General features: G+C 47.3%; 1 long non-coding RNA gene across 2 annotated transcripts in view; it reads left to right on the top strand.

Moving 5' to 3' along the window:
- Window positions 1–26,780, top strand: part of LOC138472550 (uncharacterized) — a 237,281-nt gene that overhangs the window by 43,060 nt on the left and 167,441 nt on the right. For both annotated transcript variants that reach the window (XR_011268638.1, XR_011268639.1), the window contains exons 3-4: window positions 1,434–1,479; window positions 24,704–24,786. This is a non-coding gene — a long non-coding RNA (uncharacterized lncRNA). The remainder of the gene's footprint in view (window positions 1–1,433; window positions 1,480–24,703; window positions 24,787–26,780) is intronic.

The raw sequence follows: 26,780 nt of genomic DNA, 5'->3' as shown, positions 1-26,780 counted from the left end.
GGAAAAAAGACATAAGCGATTAGCGCTTGCTGCAATAAGACAATGAACATTATTATAAGGCTTGAACTTTTGAACTTGCTACAGAACTCTTACAGCGCCTTACCTGAATAGTCAAGCTTATTTGAACTCCCATCAAACCTCAATCCAGTGAAGTAACTGGGTTTCAACGCGCCCCTGCATCAGAAGCAGGATGGAGAACTCATCCTTCCAGACCCTAAGGTGAGACTTCACGGGGAATCGAGGAAGGGTATCGTGGAGGGCTGGAAGGGAGTGGGAGGCTTGAGCATTATTCCGTCAGTAGGTAATACTCCGTTTTCACGCACAGGGGAATATTCCTGCGAGCCAGTGAGTCCATCTTCAGAGTCCTGCGCTTCACCATAGAAGAAGCATCAGCACTCGAAGCCAGACCTGCGTCTCCGTGGGAATCAGGTGAGCGTGACATTTGCGTTGTGCAACAAGCCTGGGTCCGACCATCATTTAACACCACACGAGGTAGTGACAAGACGGTGCATGCAACTTTCCCTGGCTCTTTCCACAATGGCACTGAAAGATGCAGAGAGCAGTGCGACTGTTTTAGGCCAGGAGATGGGCCAGGAAATGGGCCAGGAAATGTATGATTATGTTACTTACTTGATTGCTAGTGCCTTTTTTTTAATCTCTCACCAGATACCACACCAGGGAAGCCCTGAATCCAACAGAGAAAACAGCAGTGTCAATGGCCCAGAGGACTAGTTAAAGGAACCACCTGTTTTTCCTGGGGACCAAGTCCTCCTATGCAATTTTGTTGGCCTCTGGGATGCACCCAGATTCACTGGCCCTTATACCGTCGAAGCTGTGACAATGGAGGGAAGGTCAGTCTGGAATCACCTCAGTCATCAAGCCCTACAAAGCGGTGGCCTCTCCTGGCAATGAGATCAACAGGTCCAATGAGCACCAGAAAGCAGAACAACAAGATCATTCTGAACTTACACTGCCGAGCGGAGGACACCCAATGGTTCCTCGCTCAAGGGCAGCAGAGCTAGGGCAAGGACTTCCTACACATCCAGAGTGAGGATACACTGCCTGTTTGTTATTTTATTCTCTACATACATTCTTTGAGAAAGTGTGACTGTGATATATTATGATCGTTCATGTTGCCCAATGATTTGCAACCTGATACTTTTTTGGGCCAATTTGTCCACTTTATTAGAAGGTCCAACGGCTTTCGAGAACATCCTCCTGGTATATATTACCACATTTTCCTAGCATATTTGGCCCAATCTTATCCTCAACTTGAACGAGGAAACCCATCAGTTCTCACAGTACTTCGAGACCCTAGAATTAGAACTGTATGGGAACAGTTAACTGTATTTGCCAGGTGCGATTACATGATTCACGGGGCTTAAAATTAACACAACTCTAATACATTAACACACATTCTTTGTGAATTTCAGGTGGGCAACTGATATCTTCAAGCTGTACAAGGATCCAGCAGCACAGGTAATGGATGAAATAATAAAGAATATGCTTATTTTGTTGTCTCTTATACCCATGTGGGGTCTTTGCATTCCTCTTTTGGCAAATATCGCTTGTGTCTAGTGAAACTGCTGTGTCCTCTACTAACATTACCCCTGACCCCAACAGGTGGAACGACCATGTCAGGTGGACAGGAGAGCACTGAAAGTATGGTAAGGAGAGGTAAATGCAGTGCTGACACAGACATGAGGGGAGTGGACCTATATCTTACGGACACTGCTCGAGTGTCTAATAACATGTGGTACAAACACATGACCAAAGTAGGTAAGGAAACCACCAGGGAGAGCTGTTATGTATTCTCATTAATCCCCTATGCCATGAGTGCATCCAGAACGTTCATAGCAACTGAAATACCTGCAGCAATAGCCCAATGCTTTATGTACCTGTTCATGGTTACAATTCGATGAAAATTTCAACGGAAAACAGCAACATTGAGATGGATGTTTCAAGCAACATTCCCCTACGAAGATAGTTACATAAGACTCTTGACATGATAAACAATTATTGGCAGTTAGACCAAGCTATACAATATGTAGCTGTTGGGCCGCGGAAAGAGCTGCCCTGCCCGCAAAGGAGGATGAAGGAAATAGGAGGAGAACCAGGATGCTGGGAAAGACCACAGATGCTTGTGTATGGCCAAGTATACACAGAGGAAGGATGTAAAGATGGAGTAGTAGGAAGAAAATGAAGCAAAGCACACGCCCTAGTACAATCACTAGTGAATACAGTACAAGGAGAGAATGACAAGTGCGAGAAGGAATGGGATGCAAGTGCCAAACTGCTCACCTGGGTAGACAATGAAGCTGGACCAATGCCTATAATACCTCTGAAGAAACCAGCATTGTGCTACAAGAATGAAGGAGAAGTGAGAGTTGGGGATAACACAGAATGTTGATATACATAAAAGCATCTAGCAATGAAGATAGGCACTGCAGTACTGATGGACCATTACTGGGCGTTTGGGTCCAATGCATATGAGAAGCTGCCACCCAACTTGGGAAGGAGCTTGCTCGTTGGTACACATCAATATGCCATCACTGGTATTGCCCCAGAAGGATATAAAGCTTGAGGACTTCCCAAAGATGGACAATAACACCAGAAAGAAAAGGTCAGTGGGAGTAGGTGAAAAAGGAAGACAGAAGCGATCAGTGGAAGTGAAGAGGGACAACTATTTCTCATCAAAGTCAGACACATCCCTAGATGATGTACCACCTGAAGATAGGTTATTCAGCAGGACAGATTTTTTTTTCGTGCCAGTGGTTCCAGAAGTACAGACATATGCAAACACAAAATGGCTGCAGATTACCAGGTGGGAGTTGATGCTAACAATAAACTCTACAGTGAATGGCTTCAACACAATAAAAGAAGAGCTTCGAGCAGTAAGGTTGATGGTGCTCCAGAATGGGTACATTCCGGACCTTCTGACAGCAATGGAAGGAGGTGTTTACCCAAAATATGGTAGTTCCTGCTGCACATTCGCACCTTCCAATGACAGAGAGAATGGCACACTGACAGAAGCAGTGACACAATTGTCTAAGCTGCATGCCAAAATGGAGGAAGAAGCCAAGGGGACTGGAAAAGGCCAAAGGTGGATAGCATACCTCTGGTCATGGATGCTGTCATGGCTGGCAGAAGGACTGAAGGTATTACTAGGGGCACTACTATTGGTACTAGTGGGACTGTGTGTGATAAAGATCTGCATCACTCAATGTCGCAAAATGACTGAGAAATCGATAGGGATGAAGATGATGATGGACGTGAATGTAGGAGGTGAAAAAGACAAGATAGTGGAAGAAAGAGACAAGCTGAGCGCAAGAATAAGGGAGTGTCCACTATTCCCACATGAGACGATGAAGTCAGACAATCCATACAACAACAAGAATTATGGAGAAATATGGGTATGGTGCAACCCAGAAGGAGAGTGCAATTACATGACCTAGAATTTTGACGATCATGCCAACTTCTACGGGCACCTCAGAGGACTGACCAAAATATGGCTACCAAGGATAAAGGTAGTAACATACAGTAGAGTGGTTGACAGGTCGACCAGAGGGGGGACTGAAGAGAGGGTCTCAGGAATGCCTCTCCTCATCCCCATGAACATGACAGGACAGGACGGAGAGTCAGGAACACTCAAAGTCACCCATCTTATTTTCGATGAATCCCAAGTGCCCCACCGGCTGACACGTACACAGAAAGGTATCCTCTCAGCCAACCTTACAGACCCAATCCAGTGCATATCCTTTCACAAACAGGGGACTCAACAGAGATTGTGGATGGAAATACCCTAGTGGACAGCCTCGATTAAGCACCAAGAAGCCATCATGCCGATGTCATTAGTGACACCACGACAAAGCAGCATTGGTCATGCAGCACACTCGCAGCCCTGCACAGCATTACACAAACACACATTTGCATACACGAAGAACATGCTTAAACAGTTCTACAGCTAGAGGATGGATACATATACATACTGTCAAAGCTTTATTATTGTTTTCATTAGCCAAATGCTGTAAACGCATAAACGCAAGGCAACGAGATCCTGAGCAAGCTTGCAGATGCTTATGGCAAATAACCCAATGGAACTACAGGAGTATATATGGAGCCTGATAGGACCATGTGTGACTAACATGTAGTTTACTTATAATAGTAATAGCATGTAGAAATCATATTGTAAGTCTAAAGAAAATGACAAGAGGCCTCAAGCCACAGAACACGAGACAAGAAGAGCTGACCTGGGCTGCACGGAGCGCAAAGCAAGCTCACAGCCACGATTAGAGATAAACAGCCACATTCCAAACTCTAGATGACAAGGGACCAGCTGCAGGAAAAAATGGAACAAAATCCTCATAAATTCCGACACAAGAGCTTGATTTTGTGGTCTACAAGCATGTGATGCAGCCGAGCTAGACTATGGGCATTCACCCATGGTGGGAAGGAGAGCCAATCCCAGCAACCCAGATGAAAAGAGTGAAACAAGTGTTGCAACGTGGAGATGCACTGTCATAGGTAAAGGTGGTACACTACCAGATACAATACAGACACATCATCGTTTCACATCACCATGAAGAGGTGCACAGAGAGCTGGGAACCAAATCGGGTCCCACGCCTGGGGAGACCAGCTCCAGCCAATCATGAAATAGAAAATCAGGGATGGATGGTAAGGGACAAGAGCCAATGGTAAGCCCACTACTCTGCAACAATGTAATAGATAGTTTCTTGAGGATGGGGCAGGCCAGCCACCTGGCATGCAAGGACCAGTAGAAAAAGCTATATAGGGTATATCTATAGGGGTTACCACTCTCAGCACCCAATCTGCAACGGGATAAGTTTTTGGGGAGGGCACAGGTGATGGCGACAAATCATGACAAAACTGTGAGCGCACATTGTAAGGTTGAGATGTAGTGGAGAATCCTGATTGTGTTGTATGAACCCTGTTTGTTTTTGTAATAAACCGCAGTTCTAACTTTCCATTGGCTGTGTCCTCGGTTTATTCTGGGGAAGGGTGCTGGGCCATTGGGAGTGAGAGGGACCCCCAGGTGACCTCTGGTATACCAGGGAACCATCCCAACAAAGCCCTTCTTACAGCAGAAAGGATTTGCCCATTGTGGGTGGCATGGAATGGACCAATATGCGGCAGCCAATAGAATATATAAGGGGGTGATACCTCCCTCCTTAACTGAATTATCTTTGATTTCATCTTGAAGAAACATCCTGAACGATCATCTCTTAAGGGTATTTCACTGGGAGCTACTGAGTATAAAGCCTGGTCAATGTCCCCATCCATTGGGGTGAAGATATGAATCTCAAAGGAAGGAGCAGACCTTCCCCCTAACTGCTACAGGGGAATATTTGAAGCAACCTGCTGCTTGTAAAGCCTGTATGCTACTGGAACCAAGGACTCTACCTGCTTAAGTTACAAACCTACACGTGTTCCTAGCAACCTCCCTGGCTGGGAATGTCAGAAGAAGGTCCTAGGTTTCATCATATACCCTGGACATGGCATCAGAACACCACAGAATCAAAGCAAGCTGCTTCTGGCTCTCCCTGCATCTGCGGACCACTGCAAGCTGGTTCAAACACCTTTGAGACCATTTGAGCTGCTGCAAAGACTCCATGGAGATGCTTTTGTCATTCTATGTTTTCAAAGCGATTCATGCCTCTTTGAGTGGCCAACTTGACATCACGTTCATGTTTTGCAGATTCTTAGTGCTTCAAGAGGATTGCAGCAGCCGAACCACTGCATCATGTCATTGGATTCAGTCAAGCCAGGTTGCTGCTGAAGTTGAATCTTCTGATCTCTGCAATTGAGTCATAATCGAGCATTTGAATGGTGTGGATCTGCACATCACCACTTGACATAAGCATCTTCAAGCCTTCAGTTGTTGCCATTTGTTTAGTTGTCCACCTTGCTGTGTCCTGTCAAATCAGCTCAATTGACTTGAATCTGATTTGTCTCACAGGAATCCACCCAGAAGCTTGGCTCAATGCTATTATGTAGCTAAAAAGAGATTAGTGATATAAAACAGTGGTTCTTCCCCCTTAGCCTTGTTCTGTGGGCCTCCTTGACCTTTAAGAGACCCCTTTATATCTTAATAGACATAGCCTTGCATTTGAACTTGCTACATCGTCTATTTGCCTGCATGCCCATGTTCTTCAAACCCGGAGTGTCCTTTTCACTGCCTCCACCTGCAAGACATTGTGACATACTTACGGTTTACTGTGATGACTCTACTTCTGCACACCATCAGCACACACCTCACACCACTGAGCATCTCAGGGGCTCACCACCTCCATGCTATGCTAATGGTTTTTCATGTTCACTGTGGTGGTATTCTACAACATGCCTGCTCTGACTGAGCCATGCCCCTGCTACTGTCAATGAATACCATGATAAATCACCCCTTACCGCTCAATACAGACCTGACTCCTGTCCTTATAGCTACAATTCTGGTCCCCACACATTTTTCATCTGCCGTGCTTCCCACCACGCTCATGCTTAGGATTCTGTCTTTCCTCTTCCTTATTGTCTGGCATGGAGTTTTCCACTCTTCCGATCCCCAGTACAGCTTAGATCCTACCTCATGCACTTCTACACTTATAATGTCACGCCTTTTGTGGGTCTAAAATGGATGCCTATTACTTCTGGGTTGAGGATTTTTCAACTACTATGAAATTAAGTCTGCTCATTTCTCCTGTGACTCAACAGTGTTACTACCTGAGACATGTGACTTGCCCCTCTTCCACCTCTCCCCTTTGTCATTGACTTGATTTTATAATCATATTATCCAGCAACAGAACCATCTACAGGTTTTTTCTTTGGTACCTTCACTGCCGCTTTTCTTCTCTAAGAGACTGGCCTGCTTTTCCAAATTCTGCTTTTTCTTGTTACACTGGTCCCTGGTAGTGCTTGACCTTGTGTTTGGCATGGCAGGAGGTAATGGGCACCCTATCCTCAACACCACTTCCTGACCTTTACCCTGGAAGAAGGAAATGGTCATCTGTCTTCAGCTCATCATCACCTAGATGGACACCAAGTCTCCACTGAGACCTGCCCATTTCACTGACAGCCCAATGTCAGAGACCACCTGACATTGCTGACAAATGGACATTATACCTTTATGTCTCCCTTTTGCGTATACTATGTCAGCCCTAGTCTATTTCATCTTAATTTGATTTTCCCATTGAAAAGGGACTATATATCAGGCCCCAATATGGATATAGATTTCAGATGCACCTCTCTGACTAGGGCCAGGGTTGGACACTTTGATAACCAACATTGTGTCATGTGCTGGGGGCACCCTGGTGAGGGTGCAGGAAAGGTAGGGGTGAACCCTACCAACAGGGCATCTCCCTTCTTGCTTCTGGATTGCCAAAGACCAGTGGAGGGATGTGGGTCCCCAAGCGTTGCTTAAGGTGGGGCAGAGGGGGACATGGCAACATACCAACAGATTTTTTGATTTCTTGGGTGGGGCGTGCTTCTTACACCCATGCTGCCCACCTGCTTCCAGCAGGAACATGTCTGTGTAGCTCCTGTCTCTGTGATGCTGCAGCACAGGGCCTGTATACACTTATTTGTAGCCCACCGACGGGTTCCTCGCCCTCACCACCACAGGACAAATTAAGGGAAATCGAGGTTGTGGTGGATGGTAGGGGCACCGGTAGTTACAGAATCATATAAGGCATGCCCAGACCTCATTGGCAAAATAACGGAAAAGGTAGTTGGCATGGAACTTCAAAAACACACAGGAACACACAACAATATAGACATTTAATCAGTATTTTAGCATGACATATTTCATTCCCCTTTCATTGCTAGTCATACATGCTCTCTCTGTTGCAACGTCTGCTGCTCTGACAGCAATGCAGGTGCATATGGTAATTTCTATTATGTTTACCAACTTGTTTACCTTAATTTCCGTAGCACAGCCATTCAGGAAATATTCGGATCGCTCGATAGACTAACCCCACAGGTACCAAGGTGTAGTTGTCGATTTCTGTAGTATCTGCTCTTTTTAGATGGTAAGGTCATTAATTCTACATGTCAATTCCAACCGTGTTCTCCATTGTAGCAGTCGTTTGCAGTTGTGATGGAGTTTTCACACTGAAGGTGCATTTACCCAAGTGACCACTCTTCTTGGACCAATTAACTCCATTTACAATCCCCGCTGGCCATTGAAAGGACAGTAATTGTCGGGAAAGCGGAGTGTGTATTTTAGTAAGTTTACTGATATGAGGTTTCCAGATGGTATGGAAGGGTTTTGGAATGACTGCTTGGCAGGAAGAACAACTGGTATGCTTTTAGCTGTGGTGGGTTTTGCGGAAAGTCTACTTTTAAGTTGATCAAGGAGGACCTAAAGAACTCCATGCGTATTTTATGTGCTTATGAGGAAGATGAAATGGAATATTGTTGATAAGTGTTTTAAGATTATTATGAATTAGTATTAATGTTTTTAAAGGAATTGCTGTAGGAACAAATGAATTGTTTTCTTTATTTTTTTCCCTTTTTACGTGTTGCTTTTAGCATGACTAAAGGTGTATTAGGTGAGGTTTGATGAAACATGTTTATTTTGTAGTTCATTGTCTTAAAGTGTGTTAAAGGCTTATTTTTTTCCAAATCGCAATAAAAAAAGAAAGAAAGAAAAGGACAATAATGATCTTTACCTCGCCACCAATCTTGGTAAACATGAACCTAGCAGAATATCTATCACCCGGCAACTGCAACCTAATTCGCAATTTATTGATCTGCCCAATTGCTGAGAAGATTCCTGCTCTAATATGGACGTCACGTGACCAGTAACTCTTCACATTTCCGGACGAAGGGACATTCTAACACCGTGGTACTGATTGTGGTGACCCGTGCCTCCCTCCCACTAGCCCCCACGCACCCTCTCCCCCACCGACCTAATTACGGGCAAGCTGTTTCTGAAAACTGGGAGTGTCCATGACTGTGTTCCTTGGCATGAGTTGACTGAAACGGAGACATGACCTTTTATGAGTCACTGCCATTCGACGGGCGAGCCAAATGGTCTGGGCGCCGGGCGGATGCGTCCTCTGACATGGTTGACAATGGGTGGGGCACTCTTATTCTCAGTGGATTTATGCATAAAGATTCATGAGGTGTTTGCCAAACATCGCGACAAAGCCTGAAAACCGAGTGAGCAGGAAATTCTGGTTTCTGCCTTAAGGAGGGCATCTGTTCTAGTGGCCAACGGACTTTGCGTTTCCTAGTAAACAATGCCTGCAGGGTATATATGCACACCACTTCCTGGCAAAGGCAAATATCACTCTGCAAGAGGGTAACTGTACTACATGAAGCCATTCTGGCTTTTGCTCATTTCTTTTTCGCACAGGTTATTTCTTGGGCATAGCACGCCACCTTCAAGCTAGTTCAGAGTGCTAAGATATCAAATGGGAAGAAGGGGAAATCTGTGATATTCATCTGTTCAGGAAAAAACTATCAGTGTAAATGCAAGGTTTCACTCTAGCTACTGTTTCCTAAGCTGTAAAGTCTTGATGGAAAGGGATGCTCTTCAGTTTAAGTGGAGTTTCATGTGGCTAAGGTGAAATGGGGAAGGATACTGGGATATCATAAGAAAGTGTCACACAATGGGAGATTGCAGCTCATACAGTTGTTGGTGACACATAGGGCTCATTTGACGCCTCTGCGGATCTCCAGATTCCCGAGGGCAGAGGCAAGGGGTTGTCCCAGGTGTAACACAATGGACGTGGGTATGGTTGATATGTTCTGGGCATGCCCAGTGGTGGAGGTGTTCTAGCAGGGAGTAGCGAGCGGGCTGAGGAAGAGAGGGATGGAATTGGAGGTGCTTTCCCCTGGTGCATTCCTGCTATGTTGCTTCACGGGCGCAAAGGTAGGACACATGTCAGTAAACTGAAGGACTTGGCATGCATTCTGGCTAAATGCAGGATAGCCATGGCTTGGAAATCGCTTAGGGGTCCAGGGATTGAGGATTGGTGGAGGGACATGGTTAGGTTAAAACAATAAAAACATATGAAAAAGAATAAATAAATAAATATTTTTTAAAAAGCAAGGCCACAATAGGCCATAAATAGTACGCATGATTACAAGAACACATCTCAAAACCCCATTACCCGAAAGCAGGAGCAGAGAAAAAGCTGGTTACGAGTAACCTACCAGTCAGCTCTCAAAGGTAAGAAACTCAGTGCAACCACTTGTAAAGGAAAGGGTTGTGGGATAAGCGAAGGAGTCCATGGGCCTCATTACAAGTAGGGCGCAGAGGGATACCGGGCACCGGTAATGACACCGTTGCCGGTAATCCCTTTGCGCCCTACTACAAGTTCCCTTTGCGGGTCCTTCCTTAACCCCAGGCATTAAGGACGGGACCCGCAAAGGGACACCAGGGTCAATAACGTTAGTGCAATTTGCGGTACCGTTATTGCCGCCTTCCAATTGAGCCCTATGGGGGCTCAAATGAGAATGGGGAATGGCCCTGGTGAATGGGGAATTACCGGTTCTGCGACCTCGGAGTGGACCGGTAATTACTCCATTCACCAGGCCGGAGTTGGGACGAGTTTGGAGGCAGCCATGCCACAAATAGCGGCGTGGTTACCTCCAAACTCGGAATTAGGGCCCATGTCTAGCAAATCTAAAGGAATTATTTGTTTGGGTGTTCAGTACTAAGGTCGGGGGATGGGTCATGGATGCGGTCTACTTGAGATTCAGTACAGCCTTTTACTCGGTGAACGCTCACAAACAAGCTTTGCACCCTTGGGATGGGAGCTACAGTGGCAAGTTGGGTTTAAAGCTGGCTGAGTGACATGTCGCAAAGTGTACTGGTAAACGGAGTTCACTCAGTGACGAGTATAAAAAGGGAAATAAGCTATACAAGTGATGAGCATTTCCGAATGGAAATTTTTCATGAACTAGAGTCATGATATGAGGCTGGTGTTTCAGGAGCAACATTGGTAAATATCTGTTTGCAGAAAGGATGATGAATGCCTCACATAGAGGTGCACATATTTTAGTTGTACAGTGTGGATATCCTTCCAATAACAGTATCCAATGTGATGTGCACTTCACCAGTCCGACCGTGAGGGGAACCTGTTTGTGTAGCAATGATATGATTTGATAGGTCATTTATAACGTGCCTGTACACAAGAGTTTTCTAGGTCACACAAGACAAGGAAGGGGGGACAGAGGAGGACAAAATTACGATCTTACTAGGCCTTGTGTCATTCGGATCGCGCAAGTGCCGGGGGGAGAAGCACCAGGGTGGGAAGGGGGAGGGGAGTGCAAGTAGCTTGTAAGTGCTTCGGTTGGAGGCTCATAAGTTCAGAGAGTCGGGGGACTGTAGAGCTGCAGTGGTTGGGAGGCCCAGAAGCAGTGCAAGGACAACTGGTTTGCAAGAGCCTGGTCCTGTAAATTCAGTGGGTGGACAGGTAACCAGAGTGCGCAATAGACACGGACTTCAGCAAGGGAGTGGGAGAGAGAAAGGAAGGCCTTGAGTTGCTTCCAGAACCTTAGATGGTAAAGCTCAAGTTTTGAGGGAGGCCCTTGCCGAAGAGAGAGATCCCAGATCCAACTTGGGACCTTCCTCTCCTCTATCTCTACCTGTGGTGTTACCCAGGGGTCTAACCTCTCTCCCTGGCTGTTTAACCAATACCTGGCACTGCTTGCCCACTGCATTGCCGCTCTCTGCCTCAACTTTCAGTGCTATGCTGACAACACTCAACTCATTTTCAGGCTCCCTTCCATCACTTCTTCTACTTCTCTCATCTCTGACTGTCAGTCTGCTATACAGGAGTGGTGAGCCACCAATGACCTCTGCCTTAATGGCAGTAAGACTGTGGTTCTCCTCATTGGCACAACCGCTCCCTCCTTTCCTGTCTCTCTCTCTGGCCGGCCTCTCTTGGCCCTCTTCCTGCTCCCATCTGTGAGGCTAAAAACCTCGGTCATCTTCGACTCCACACTCTCTTTCTCTCCTCACATCTCTGATGTCTCTAAGAAGTCACACTACCAGCTGCACCTCCTCAGAGGTTTTCTTCCTTTCCTCTCCTTCCCCCAGAAGCTCACTGTCTCCAGAGCTCTGGTACTCTCTAGGCTGGACTACTGCAACAGCCTCTTTCTAAATCTGCCTGCTTCTACTCTTCACCCTCTGCAACTCATCCAGAACAGCACTGCAAGACTTATCCTTGGCCTCAAGCCCAGGGATCGTATCTCTCCAGGACGGAAATCCCTGCACTGGCTCTCAGTGGCTGGGAGGATTAAGTTCACAACTCTCTGCATTGTCCACAAGGGATTGACAGTCATTGCATCGAATGCCTTACCATAGAAAAAAAATGCATAAAAAAAAAAGCATCGAATGCATTTTTTTCCTCATTTTTTTTAAAATTGGGGATCCCCGCAGCCCCCCTTTTATTAACCTTTAAAACCCATTATAAATAAAATAAAACCTTTATGTTTAAAAAATGCATTCAATGCTTTTTCTGCGATGCATTTTTTTCTATGGTAAGGCATTCGATGGTCTTGCATTCGATGCAATGACTAGATACCTCCACAAGGTCTTCTGGGACCTGGGTACTCAGTACTTCAACTCTCTATTCCTAAATATCTTCCTTCTGAAGCTCTTCGCTCATCCGCCCCAACTCCCTCAGGGTCAGTCGCTTCTCCGAGCAACAAGTTGGTGGTCGATCGCTTTCTTTGACTGGGGCCTCCCTCTGGAATAGCCTCCCCGCCTCCCAGAAATTTGACGAGAATCATCTCCGGTACCGTAAGCACCTCAAATCCTTCCTCTTCGCTTCTGCTTTCTCTCCTCCTTTCCCCTGCTGAACTTCTAGCCGAAAATGAAAATGCACTGATCACCTGGCTACCCTCTGATCTCAGGCTCAGGTCCCCTCCCCTGCCAGTTGCACATCTGAACTGCCTCCCTGGCAACCCCCGCGCTTGAGGACTATTTTCTGTATCCCTACAGTCCCCTACCAGCTCTAGCCACCAGCTGGCCGCACCTTTTACTTATTGCTTTTATTTAATTCAATTTATTTTAATGGGTGATCCCATGTACTGAACAGCCCCCACCCACTCCCGTCTGCACTTTTTCCCTTACCCCTTCCCCTGCACTTGTTCGATCTCAATGTTACCTGGCCTAGTGAGAACGTTGTCTGTCTTCCCTCTGTTCCCCCTCCCTTGCCTCGTCGCGCCTTGAAACACTTGTGTATAGGCGCGTTATAAATGCCATATCATCTCATATCATATCTACTCCCCCCCCCACACTCTACCTGGAGAAGCGTCTGACCCTCAGAGAGTTGGAAGTGGATGAGCGGAGGGCTCAAGAAGGAAGATGTTTAGGAAGAGAAAGTTGGATGTAGTGTGGTCCCTGGCCCCAGAAAGCCTTGTGGACAATGCATAGGGTCTTGAACTTGATCCTTGCAGCCAAAGGGAGCAGTGGGGAGATTTCAGGGCTGGAGAGATACGATCCCTGGGCTTGAGGCCAAGGACAAGCTTCGCAGTCCTGTTCTGGATAAGTTGTAAAGGGTGAAAAGTAGAGGCAGGCAGATTTAGAAAGAGGCTGTTGCAGTAGTCCAGCCTAGAGAGGACCAGGGCTCTGGAGGCAGGGAGCTTCTGGGGGAAAGTGAGAAAAGGAAGAATACCTCTGAGGAGCTACAGCTGATAGTGTGACTTCTTAGAGACTTAGGAGATGTGAGGAGAGAAAGAGAGGGTGGTATCGAACATGACCCCAAGGTTCTTAGCTGCACAAGAAGGAGCAGTTAGAGGACCCAGACTGGGCGGCCAGAGTGAGAGAGGGAAGGCGGGAGCAGGTGTCCCAATGAGGAGGATCTCAGTCTTACTGGCATTAAGGCAGAGATCGTTGGAGGCACAACATTCCTGAATGCGGACATACAGTCTGGTATGAGAGAAGGAGCAGAAGAGTCTCTAGGGAGCCTGAAGGAGAGCTGGGTGTCATCCTCATTACACTGAAAGTTAGAGCAAAAAGTGGAGATGCGGTGGGCCAGAGGTGCCAGGTTGTCGTTAAAGAGCCAGGAAGAGAAGTTAGACCCCTGGGGAACACCACTAGTAGAGAAAGAGATACAACAGAGGTTGGACCTGTGAGGGTCGATTAGTGAGAAAGGAGGCCAACCAGGCAAAGGCATGACCAGAGATGCCCAGGTTGTCGCAGAGACGATTGAGCAGGATGGAGTGGTTGACCATGTCAAAAGCAGAGGATAGACCAAGGAGAATGATGACAGAAGGAAGGTTAGATTCAAGATTGGAGAGCAAGTCTTCACAGGTGTTCAGGAGAGCGGTTTCCGTGCTTCTGGCTACTCTGAAGCCAGACTGATGGTCATGGAGACAACCAACAGATTCAATACGTAGATTAAGCTGGGAGATGGCCAGCTGTTCCAGGAGTTTGCCCTAGGAAAGGAGTGATGGAGATCGGGCGATAGTTTGCCGGATAGGAAGGATCGACCGAGGGCTTCTTAAGACGGGGGTACACAAGGGAGGGCTTGAGGGGGGAGGGGAAGGTTCCAGTGGCAAAAGAGTGATTGCAGAAATCGGCCAAGGCTGCAGCAAAGGTGTCAATGTGGTCCTTAATGGTTTTGGAGACACAGGGGAACCCCTGCTTTGACAAGACTTTCATAGATCGGACTTGTCTAGAAACCTCATAGGGAGTGAACAGGGGTAAAGCGAGAGGGAACAACAAAGAGGATGTCGGTGAGAGTCTGTCTGGAGGAGGCACTGGTGTTAGTATCAGCTATGGTTTATAGTCATTTTTTCGAATGACATTATCTCGAAAACATTTTGTCTAAAAAATGTTTTTCTAATGTTTTTCTTTCTTTCTTTTTTTAATGGGGGGGCTCCCCCCAACCCCCTGTTTTTTTTAAAACCCTTTTTTTTTACTTACAACCCCCCCAAAAACATATTAAATAATAAATTAAAAAAAACTTTTCGACAAAATGTTTTCGAGATAATTGCATTTCGAAAAAATGCATTCGAAAAAATGATTGGATCCCATCAGCTATAGGGAGGCCTGGGTTGGAGACCAGGGTGTCCCTTTTGAGCTTCTTCCTACCAGACTTAGTGAGAGGGATAGAATAGTCGATAGAATAGCAGGCAGAGAGCACCATAGAGGGTGCAGGGTGGAGAGAGAGGGGGGAGAAGGGGGACAGCCCAAGTATAGGCAGTAAAGCGCTAGGGGCAAACAGGAGGGATGCACATAAGGGGGTCACACAACACAATAGGGGCATGGTTACAGATGACACAGAACAATCACACTGAACCTTGCAAGGTCTTAGCGTGGTTGGAGGAGAACAGTGCAGGCAACAAAAAGTATACTACAATGGAACTCAAGATGGTGAGAATGCAAGTACAGTATAAGAATACAAAGGAGGAAGTCAAGGGGCCCTAAAGGGGAGGAAGAGAAGGCAAGAGATGCAGCACATAACAATAAAATAGTAACCCACAGAAAAAATCACACATACTGGGGGCACAAGGAAACCTGGAAGTAAGAGGAAATGCAGGCATTGCAATGGAATTACCACAGAACGTAAAGGATAGTCACATGGGAAGAACCCAGAGAGGGATACGTGGGGAGAAAGCAGCGAGTGATGCGTGGGGAGCATAGCAGCAAGGGATGCGTGGGGAGAAGTTCAGCGAATGATGCGTGGGAAGCAATGCAGTGAGGAATGCATGGTGAGCAATACAGTGAGGGATGTGTGGGGAGTATTGCAGCGAGGGATGCGTGGGGAGCAACACAGTGAGGGATGCATGGGGAGCAACGCAGAGAGGGATGCATGAGGAGCAACGCAGAGAGGGATGCATGAGGAGCAACACAGAGAGGGATGCATGGGGAGCAACGCAGAAAGGGATGTGTGGGGAGCAATGCAGAGAGGGATGCATGGGGAGCAATGCAGAGAGGGATGCATGGGGAGCAACACAGAGAGGGATGCATGGGGGCAACACCGAGAGGGATGCGAGGGGAGCAACACAGAGGAATGCGCTAGGTTAGGGGAGCGGGGGCAGGTTGCGAGGGGAGTTATTGAGGGAGGTGAGAAGGACAGGCACACAAGTGGGGGAAGCGTGGAGCATATTGCAAGGGGAACAACACAAGCCTAAGAGGGAGAGATGGAGAATGGGACAGACGCGCAAGTCAGGGGGTAGCATGGAATGTTACAATGCAACTCTACCTCCGTGAACCCTCCTACCTTGCGCCCGCAGAAAGGAGGGTGAAGTCATCCATGCTCACAGTTTGCGCCGCTACCCCATCACCGCCAAACACCTGCATCGCTCAACACCGCCGCCTTGTCCTGGTTGCGTACTGCCCTGTGTGAGGTGCATGTATTTCAATGCTATTGTGGGTCACCTTAAAGTATTTTTGTTTCGTTTATTTGACTGAATGCGACATCTCATTATGAAAGACATAACCTCACTTCTAGACATGCATTGCTTAAAAATTAACAATATAGAATCACCACAAGGAAAATCTATTTCTTTCCTTAGCCCTACATCTTCTCTCCTAGGCCTTGCAAATGGATTGAATTACTGCAATTTTTACAAAATGATCTTGCCTGAAAAAACACAAAATAAGAGTGTCGCTTACACTCTTTAGTTTGAATTTATGTATCAGGAAGGGGTTCCACGCACTTATTGGGAGGCAGGTGTAGGTGGCCACTAAATACTTTTTATGATGCTTTATATAAACACATGACCCACCAGCAAGTGTTGAGGTTTTACCGTTTTTTTTTAAATAAAAAGGGGGAACTCCAAGACAATATTTATACTATAAACGTACTAAGCACGGGGACAAAGAAAGAAAAAAGAAAAAAATAAGGATCCCCAACGCAAAAAGCTCCGCAGGGATCCTTGCAATAGAAAAGAAAATCAATTAGAGTAAAGGACCCCCAGCATCGCCGCACACGGATCCTTTTGCCCCAGGCCCCAGGCCGTACGAAGTACGGCACGATGGAGGGCCTGGGGGGTTAGGCACAGGGTGGGGGAGAAAGGATGTGAAAGCCGAGGGGAGGGGCGGCCAGATGGCGCCCTCACCCCAGCATTGCCAGGAAATGGCACAACGATGCCAAGGAAAGGTGTGAGGGGAAACAGGGGGGCCGGGGGAAGTCTGGACCCCTAAGAGAAGAACAAAGGGGCCTGGGGGTATAAGTAGTCCCCAGAAAGAAGGAAGGAGCACAAACCAGGTAAGGAGCTCACCTCATTCGGGTAAGCTCCTAGGGCCTGGAAAAGGGGGAAGGAAAACGTTTGCTCTTGCGGGCTCACTGTTTTACGTCCCCTTTTAACATACAGGCAAAAACGTTTGCTCTTGCGGCCTCACTGTTTTTCCCTCGCTTGAACGTGCAGGCATCGCTTCACCTACCGTGTCGGAGAGCGGGCCGTCGTGTGAAGCCGGGAGGAGAAGACCGGCAGAATCTCCAAAGGGCGTGCAGGATCAGGCATCTCTGTGCAGCAACGTGCGGAGCCGAGAGGAGAAGACCGCGGGAGCAGTACGTTCAGTGGGGAAGCAGGCAGCAAGTAGCATGAGGAGGTGGGAAGCAGGGTGCAACGACCAGCGCGCACAGCCTCGAGGAGAAGACCGTCGTAGCCCTTCGAAGGAGAAAACAAAAGGCAGCACAGAGATCCAAGGCGCGTCCTGGGAAAGCAAGCGGTACGCAGCGACCGGAGCATATTGGAAGAAGGGACCCGCCCACAAAACAGCACAATGAAGGAAGCCCGGGAACCAAGTTGTTTGTCTACATAGACACGGCAAACAAAGGGGCGTGGCCTAAGTCACAAAGATTAAAGGAACACAACCAAGCTTAGTGTTTAGAAGAATCAACGTGGGAAAGGCCGGACAGAAGGAAAGCATCAAAGTTAAAGGAAGATCGTGTTTTCAAGGAAGTAGAGAAAGTCTCTGAGGAGGTCAGCCCTGCAGAAAGAAGGAAGTCAGACAAGAAGGAGGGCGGAAGAAATGGCAAGAATGGCCCAGGAGTTCAGTGAATGGGCAACCAGGCAAGACGCTCACCTCGTTCGGGTAAGCGTCTTGGGACCTGGACAAGGGAGAAGGAACCGGTTTGGGAAACGTCTTTTGTTTTCTGTGTCCGGTGCGTCCCTTGAGCAGCCAAACTGGCGTGAGCAGCTGAGGAAGGAAGCATAACCTGGATGGAGGTCGCCCAATGCAGCAGAAAGCAGTAATTTAATTTGTCTTCATTCGTGTGCTTTCCTGGGTGACTGTTCCCGAGCAAGAAGATGTGCTATAACCAGAAGAGGAAGGTTTACGGTTGTCTCGGGGATCCAGCGCAGCGGCAATATGGTGGCAGCCAGTCAGGTAAGGAGCAGAGTAATACGAGGGATGAAAGCGGGACTTCAGCGCTGGGGGCCGCGTTAGCCCCTTGTAGGGGAAATGTCTAGCGGTATGGGAGCACTTTAGTGGTTTAATTAACGCCACTGGCCCTGGGTAACACCCACCCTCCCTCTGCTTGCTTCACCTGGGGGGTTGAATAAGGGGATTTCATAGTCGCGTGCGCAAGGACCACTGTAGGGTCGCAGCTACGAACTACAAGGGGGTGTGGAGATATGGTCTCTGGCGGCTGCGCAGCAAAGAGGTTAATGCTGGTATGGGCGACTATGCGGTAGACGTAGTAGAAAGGCACACGGCATTGGTGGCTTTCCAATATTGAAGTAAAATGTATATCTGCTCTTACTATGAGCGCCTGGAGTTTCTCTAATCTCTTGGTGATCAGAAAAGTGTGTGCGTATATTTCCAGTCTGGGTACACTAGGGGGATTCTTTGCTGATCGTTTTGCGTGCGTGGGGGTGTAATCATTCTTTTTCAGTCAAAAACTGTGAACACTTCACAAAGAGATTTTAAAACCAGTATTGTTAAATGATAGCATGTGGGGAGTTCGTATCGTGGGTGAAATCGGTGTTTTACTCAGTGGAAAAAGGTTGAATACTTTTCAAATATGGTTAAGACAGCCAGGCAGAAAGCTAAGGGTGCATGTAAGAAGCATACTTGACTACCCGACAGATGTGGGCAGTAGGCTACTGCTTTTGAAGAAGCCCTACCGCATACAGATTTCAGTGACAGATCATACTGTTTAATTTACGTGGCTCTAAGGCAGGCTCCAGGGCAAAGCATGCAACAAGTTGATTAGTCTGCCTACACAGTAGACTGGAAGGTGATTATTGGGGTTCAACAAAGGAGGTGTCGGCCAAGGTTTTGGTTGCACCGCGAATTGTGGGGCGTCGCAAGGGAGATTTTGGCGGGTCGTCCAGGGGTGCCCATGGGGACCACCCTCCGGTAACGCGGCTTGGCATGTTGTATCAGGGGTGCCGCTCCGCGCACAGTGATGTGGAAATAAGCTAGGCAAGGTGAAAAGAAAACGGCTGAGGTAAGAGCAAAGAGGGCAAAAGGAATGCAGCAGTGGGGCCGAGAAGGCAGAAAAAGTGTTTTGGTGGCCGAAGGGGTACTGGGCGTCCTACGGAAGGAGGACAGGGCAAAGGAAAATGTCGCCTTTGCTGAGTGAGGAGCCCGGCGGCAGGAGAGGGGGCACTACCACCAGGACAGAAGAAAAATTGGAAGTAAATTGTAAAGAGGTTAAGCTCAGGCATCACTGGTACGGGTAAGTCGCCCAGAACCAGTGACAGGAAGGGGAGAAAGCCGAATAAATACAGGGAGGAAGGGGTTTCCACAATCGAGGGAGAGAGCAGCGAAGAGGTAGAGAGGGACCCCTTGGAAGCATGGGTAAAATGGGAAGGGGTACTAGGTAAGGAGAGAGGGAAGGGCTCTGGTATAGAAGGGGTAGACAAGAGTGCAGGGGCAGGTCCATTACCACTAGGTGACCCAGGGGATCTGGGACACAGCCCTCAAGGGGCACCGACGGTATTACAAAAATACCCAGAGGATGGAGTGGCATTGTTAACTTAGCAACAAGGGGTCTTGAAGGTATACAAAGCATTGGGGGGGATGCATGAAAGGAATACGACCAGGAGTTGAGAAGGAAATGGACGGTTACCCGGACAGAGGGTGGGACGAGGAGAGTTATAACCGGTACATGTTTAATGGATTAAAAGATAAAGGGGACCACAGGGTCCACGGTTCAGGAGGGCAACAGGCATAGTGGGAAAATAATGATAGAAGCAAAGACAGGTACAACAACAGGGGATACGATAATAACGACAAGGAATCGTTTAAGGTCAGGGGAACAGAACCTTTGGGGCAGTCAATAGGGGACACAGAGAGGACGGCAGAGTAGCAAAGTAACATACCACCAACGGCTCAAGGGGGTGGCACGGGAAATATCGGGAAAACATAGCTGGGAGCATGGAGCATAAGCAGAAGGGCAGAAAAGGGGGAATTCCAAAGTGGTCAATAAGAACAGTTATATGGCAGTCGTATATCAACCATGAGGAAAAGATGGCTCGGGGGCAATAATAGGCAACTGTACGGCAGAGAACGCCCACAACAGGTAAGGCATGGGTTCCACGAATAAGCATCGGAAATGAGGGAAAGGCTAGCCATAAGGCTGACTGGAAAAGGAAAATATGGTCTCGTGTATGGCAGGAAAATAACGCCCATACCGGAAAAGGCATGGGTTCCACGAATAAGCACCGGAAATAATGAAAAGATTAGCCATAAGGTTGACTAGATAAGGAAAATATGGCCACGTGTATGGCAGGAAAATAACGCCCATACCGGGAAAGGCAGGGGTTCCAAGAATAAGCATCGGAAATTCGGAAATAATGAAAAGGTTAGCCAGAAGGTTGACTGGAACCAAAAGGGAGAAACGCCCACGCCAAAGAGGGCATGGGTCCCATTGAAAGCACGGGTCATAGAAAAGCTGGCCAGGAACGCCCTAAAAAAATGGGGGGAAAGGTTCAGGGAGCTGAGGCCGGATGCAAAAAGGGTGAAAAACGCCCACGCCAAAGAAAGCATGGGTCCCATTGAAAGCACTGGAAAGGAAAGGATGGTTGACTACAAGGTTAACGCAAAACAAAAAGAAAAACCACAGGAAACAGAACGGGTCACAGAAAAGTTGGCCAGGAACGCCCTAATGTACAAAACGGGTAAGCAGTACGGAAAGCATGGGAATAATGTATTGGTGGAAAGAGGAGTGCAAGATGTGGGTAAAGTTGCAACAGAGAAAATGGGTGAATCTTTGAAAGGGGCGTGTGCAAAAGGGGGAAAAAGAAAAAAGCTGGGCGGCAGCACACTCAGCCGCAGTTGCATACACCGCAAAGGTAGCCGGTGTACCAGATCCAACAAACAGCCCACGGGTAAAGTGTGCACTGAAGGGTTGGGCAAAGTTAGAAGGGAAGAAACCGGGCAGCAGGATGCCCCTGAATTTTGGGAAACTGGTGGTTCTGTTGAAAATATTACAAAGCGCATGTAGCAGCAGATATGAAACAGCCCTGTTCAGGGCAGCATTCGCCTTGGTATACTAGGGGGCCTTCAGGGTAGGCGAACTAGTAGGCCATAATACGATAGTAGGAGATGGCCTGGCAAAAAGCAACATTAGCATAGGGAGCAAGGGCAGGTCCATAATTTGAGAAAATCCAAAACTGACCATGCAGGAAAGGGGAGAGCTACAGACCTCAACTGCATCAGAGAGAAGGACCACTGTCCCAGATGCATCACCCAGGCATTACTAGAGATCCGACCAGAGGTCGGCGGGCAATTGCCAATACACACGGACGGCAGCGCACTCAGCAGGTACCAGTTCAGGGTGCTGGAGGAGCGGGGAGGAGATAGAGGCGCTTTTGGGGGGGACCTGAGCGGTCGAGGCAACGCCCACTCAGGTGTGGCGGCACGTGTCCAGGAACAGATGCCTAAGGGTAACAAAGACTTGGTGAGGAGAAGTTTTGGGCATCCACAAAGCTGGGCACGATGTGCCCAAAAGCACTTTATTGTTATATATGTTTTTTGTGTATTTTCTGTAAGCAAATAAAAAGCCTACGGCCTATAATTTTTCCACAACACAATTGGTCTGCAATTTTATTCCATTGGTCTGCAATTTTATTCCATGGGATGGGTCAGGTAACACGAGCAAAGGGAGCCCACACTACTCAGCCTATGCCCCAGGACCCGGGCTGTATGAAGTACGGCACAATGGAGGGCCTGGGGGGTTAGGCGCAGGGTGGGGGAGAAACGGCGTGAAAGCCGAGGGGAGGGGCGGCCAGATGGCGCCTTCACCCCAGCGTTGCCAGGAAATGGCACAACGACGCCAAGGAAAGGTGTGAGGGGAAACAACAGTGGGGCCGGGGGAAGCCCGACCCCCAAAGGGAAGAACAAAGGGGCCTTGGGGTATAAGTAGTCCCCAGAAAGAAGGAAGGAGCACAAACCAGGTAAGGAGCTTACCTCATTCGGGTAAGCTCCTAGGGCCTGGAAAAGGGGGAAGGAAAACGTTTTACCACCCTACGCACCCTACAAAGATAACGAAAGAAGAAGGAAACAGGCAGGAGCCGGAACGCCAAGTACTTTCTTCGGTAGACGGTACAAGAAAGTCGTAGGCGGCACGTGTCCGGGAACGGATGCCTAAGGGTAACAAAGACTTGGTGAGGAGAAGTTTTGGGCATCCACAAAACTGGACACGGTGTGCCCAAAAGCACATTATTGTTATATATGTTTTTTTGTGTATTTTCTGTAAGAAAATAAAAAGCCTACGGCCTTTAATTTTTCCACAACAAAATTGGTCTGCAATTTTATTCCATTGGTCTGCAATTTTATTCCATGGGATGGGTCAGGTAACACGAGCAAAGAGAGCCCACACTACTCAGCCTAACTCTACAAAACAAAAAAAAAACAATTGAAGCCAGCGCGAGCGGCCGCCGCTTAAAATGAAATGTCAACTCTTGCTTGGAAGGGTTGAGTGGCACTCTGCTCTGTACCTCTTGTCACCTCCGCTGGACCGGGCATAAATTGCGGTGTTCCCCTTACAGGCAGTGGAGCACCTAAGTCACTGCCACCTCCCCGGTGCCTCCTGTCATAGGGCCCTGGGCTGCTTATTTAGAAGCACTGCCCCAGCGAGGAGCGCCCAACATCAAAGTCCATTTCTGGGCTGCGTAGTAACAAAAGAAGGGTCTGTCCCCTGCCAGATGACCCACAAGGACTCCCTGGGCCTCTGTTAGCAGATGCAGCCTGGGTTGAGTGAGGTCTGTGGGGGCCTCCCACTGCAGCAGTCGATGCTGGGCTACACCTGGCATATGCAACCCGGGTCAGAAACATTAAAGGGACACCTCCGCATTGTAGGTTCTTGCAGGGCTGCACCAGACATAAACTGCCCAGCTAAAATGGACTTTGAGACCCCCACATATGCTGTTGCTTTTCTTTCTGATCAACACCTTGACTGCTGAAGGCATCAGAAAGTAGAGAAAAGAAAGCACTACAGCAGCAAGAACCTTGAGACTGGCCAGGCTATTTCCCAAGTAAGGCTTTTATAAGTAGTTACAATGCACTGTATGTACACTTTTATGTACACATTTTGAAAGATTTTGATTTTTAAAGAACATTTTTATATTTTTAAAGGGACTTTAAAAAAAAAGATTTTGAATCTTTCATTTTTCTTAGTTTTGCTGCTGCCAATACCGAGCACATTCCAAGGAGGTGATAGTCTCTTGTGGTGCCCAGGCTACACTTGGTTAGTTAGTTACACTTAGTTAGTACTGGTTTATAATAGACTTTTCTCTATTTTGAATATATATGACAAAAAGCAGAAAGTAAGCCATGGTTTCTTCTGATGAATTTCTTAGAAACCTTTGAAATCAATTAAGATAACTTTTTATGTAACTGTGTTTTAAGTTCAAAATAACGCTCACCCCTCATAACCAAGATAGCCAGGGTCCAGCCCAAGTAACATTTTTACATATTTGAACTCAGCTCTGATCAACGCGTCAAAGTAAGAACCCCTGCCCCGCATACATACTGCTGTATTAAACCATTTTGAGGTTTGACCATCGGGGACGTCATTTCACCAAAACGCCAGGGGTGAAAGTGACATCAGACGACCCTTGACCCCTGATGACATCACAGGAAGTGATGCCATTTGACCCCACACCGAAGTGATATCGCAGGAAGCGATGGAACACGACCTTTCACCTGTTGACAAAACAGGAAGTGGCATCACATAGCATTGTACACTACGAAAAATATGGTTATGATATCTCTATGTGATGTACATTTCATACAAGAATGGATCGCCATATGTATCGTTAAGATCAGTGTGTATAGGCCCATATTACCAAATTACTGTGAATGCAAGAAGACGTCCATAACCAAATGATAATGATGTGTTATTATATAGCACTTACGCTTAAGCGCTTTACATAGAAAAAATATCCAACCAATATCGCCCAACCTGTGTTGGTGCTCATTTATCGACCTCAGAAGGATGAAAGTATGAGTTGAGGCGTTTAAGATCAGACTAAATCAGTGATTCACCCCCTGAAGTGTGCCTGAAATAAACCTTTAATGAGTCTAGAAATTATTGTACAGAATTCCAGAAAGACACATTATTTGGTATTCCTATTCTTTCTTATTTAGGGTCAGTGCTGAAAGTGTTAGACTTGTGGCACTCCTGTTCTTATTCTTCTTCTTTTTGTTAAGGGGCCTGAAAAAGAAAGCCAGCCACTCCAGAATTAAAGAGTCACACGGTGCTGGCCACAGCACGGAGCTTGCATTAAAAAAAAAAGAAAAACCTTTTTTTTTTGTTTTTATTACAGCTCGCAAGGGAGACCATAGAGGTCGCAGTTGCGACCTCTGGCGACCCCTAAATGATGCCCCTGTTGACCATACCTGGAACCAGGTCAGTATGCTACATATTTTAATGCTGCTGGCTCCCCCATCACTCTGTACACCGATTTATGTGTTGAATGACATAATCTGGAGCATGTTTCTTAGTGATTTAAAAATCCTGAAATGTTTTTTGCATTACAAAAGTGTTTTTACTATTATTGCTCTAGAGTGTATCCCCAAACGTTTGCTTAAGGAGGCTTGTACTCAGAAAACCTAAGTGCAGACTGTGAGGAACATACTCAACCTACTTCACACAGGTGTTAATGCTAATGTGGACCAGCCACTCAAACAGGACTGAACCTCTCAAACACAGAGAAGAGAATCTTACGGAAGGGACGGAACCACTGGCAAGCACATCCCAGGAGCAGGCAAGGAGATGAACAGACCATCAGCTGTATGAAATTTCAGCCATCACCTCTTTTGTTTTGCTATAGTCACCCTGAGTGGGACGGGTATGCCCAGACATGGGTCCTGTTCTTTCTGGGCCTAGAGACACACTCCCTCACTGATGATGCCCAATGAGACCGAAACATGTCTGGGGATGATGATGGTCTTGTGAAGAAGAGATGAAACATAGCAGTTCGGGCTGGACTTCCCCTTTGGGGTGGGACCAAGCCTGATTTGCATATGGTCTTTCCCATTCTGTAATGGCTTGGCAGGTGAAGAACAATGGTCTGGAGGGTTGCCGAGAGCAATGCCAGAAGTTAAGATTAGTTCTAAACCTTCCAGCCATCTCTTCTTTGTTTTTGCTTTGTCACCCCGAGTGGGACGGGTATGCCCAGACGTGGATCCCGTGCCTGCTGGGCCTAGAGACCCAAGCTACTCCTCACTGATGAGGCCCAACAAGTCCGAAACATGTTTGGGAATGCTTGTGGTCTCGTGCAGAAGGGATGTGACCTAGTAGTTCAGGCTGGACTGCCCCTTAGGGGTGGGACCAAGCCTGATTTGCATATGGTCTTTCCCCCTTTGTAATGGCTTGACAGCCAAAGAACGGTGGTCTGGATGGTTGTCCAGAGCAATGCCAGAGATTAAGATGTATTTCTTTTGTTTTTATATGGAATTGAGCAATGTCAGCATGTAAGTGGGTCTGTGAAACAGGAAAGACACATTTAAAGATGTACCCAGATAATGACCTAACCCCTTAATCCCTTTCCAATACCGAGCACATTCCAAGGAGGTGTCATGGTTAAAGGTACTGAGCACTGTGTGCCGAAATCAAGAACCATCGCTACGTCTACTCCTTCACGTGTTAATTTGTGCAACAAGCGGCAAAGTAAATGCGTGCCATTCACAGGCAATCAAGCTCTTCAACGTTCACGATTCCGGAGGGCGCTCTTCCGCGGTAGTTGGAAGCTACCATGGAAACAGTGGCATCCGTTACTAGGGGGAAGGTCCCGGAGTCTTGGATTCAGACGGAAGGTTCACGTGATCAAGCCTTCATTAGTCCCGCCCCTGCAGTTGCACTCTGCTTCTGAATAACGTTGTTTCTTGCTGTTTCGAAGTTTATGCTGCCAAACCTTGCTCTGTTTCCTGAACTTGCCTTTTGTCTGCTCCTTGTCTGTTTTGGTAATAGTTTTGCTTCCACTTGTATTTCAGACTTACCTGCTACACTATCCGGACCGCTCTCTGCTTGCTCCTTGTTACTGTCTTGACTGGCCTGCACTTCGACCCAGATTGCTTCACTGGACCGCTCTCTGCTTGCTCCTTGATACCGTCTTGACCGCTTACACTTCACCCGGATTGCTTCACTGGACTGCTCTCTTATTTATTTATTTATTTATTCAGATTTATAGAGCGCACGTCAGCCCGGAGGCATCGTGGCGCTTGTAACAGACAATATCTTAGTTACATAGGATACAGTAATTACATAAAATACAGAATTTACAGTGGATATGTATACATTAGCAATGCAGTATATTTACATGGATTCCTGAGAGTTTCACGGATATTTCGCAAGGAATGAGGTTTTCAGTTTCCTGCGAAAAGTGGGGAGTGCGTTTTCCG

The sequence above is a fragment of the Ambystoma mexicanum genome, chromosome 8 (genome assembly GCF_040938575.1).
Source record: "Ambystoma mexicanum isolate Mex_15411 chromosome 8, UKY_AmexF1_1, whole genome shotgun sequence".
NCBI classification, from domain to species: Eukaryota; Metazoa; Chordata; class Amphibia; order Caudata; family Ambystomatidae; genus Ambystoma; species Ambystoma mexicanum.
The sequence above is the reverse complement of the archived record's forward strand: the minus strand, read 5'-3'. Positions and strand labels throughout refer to the sequence as shown.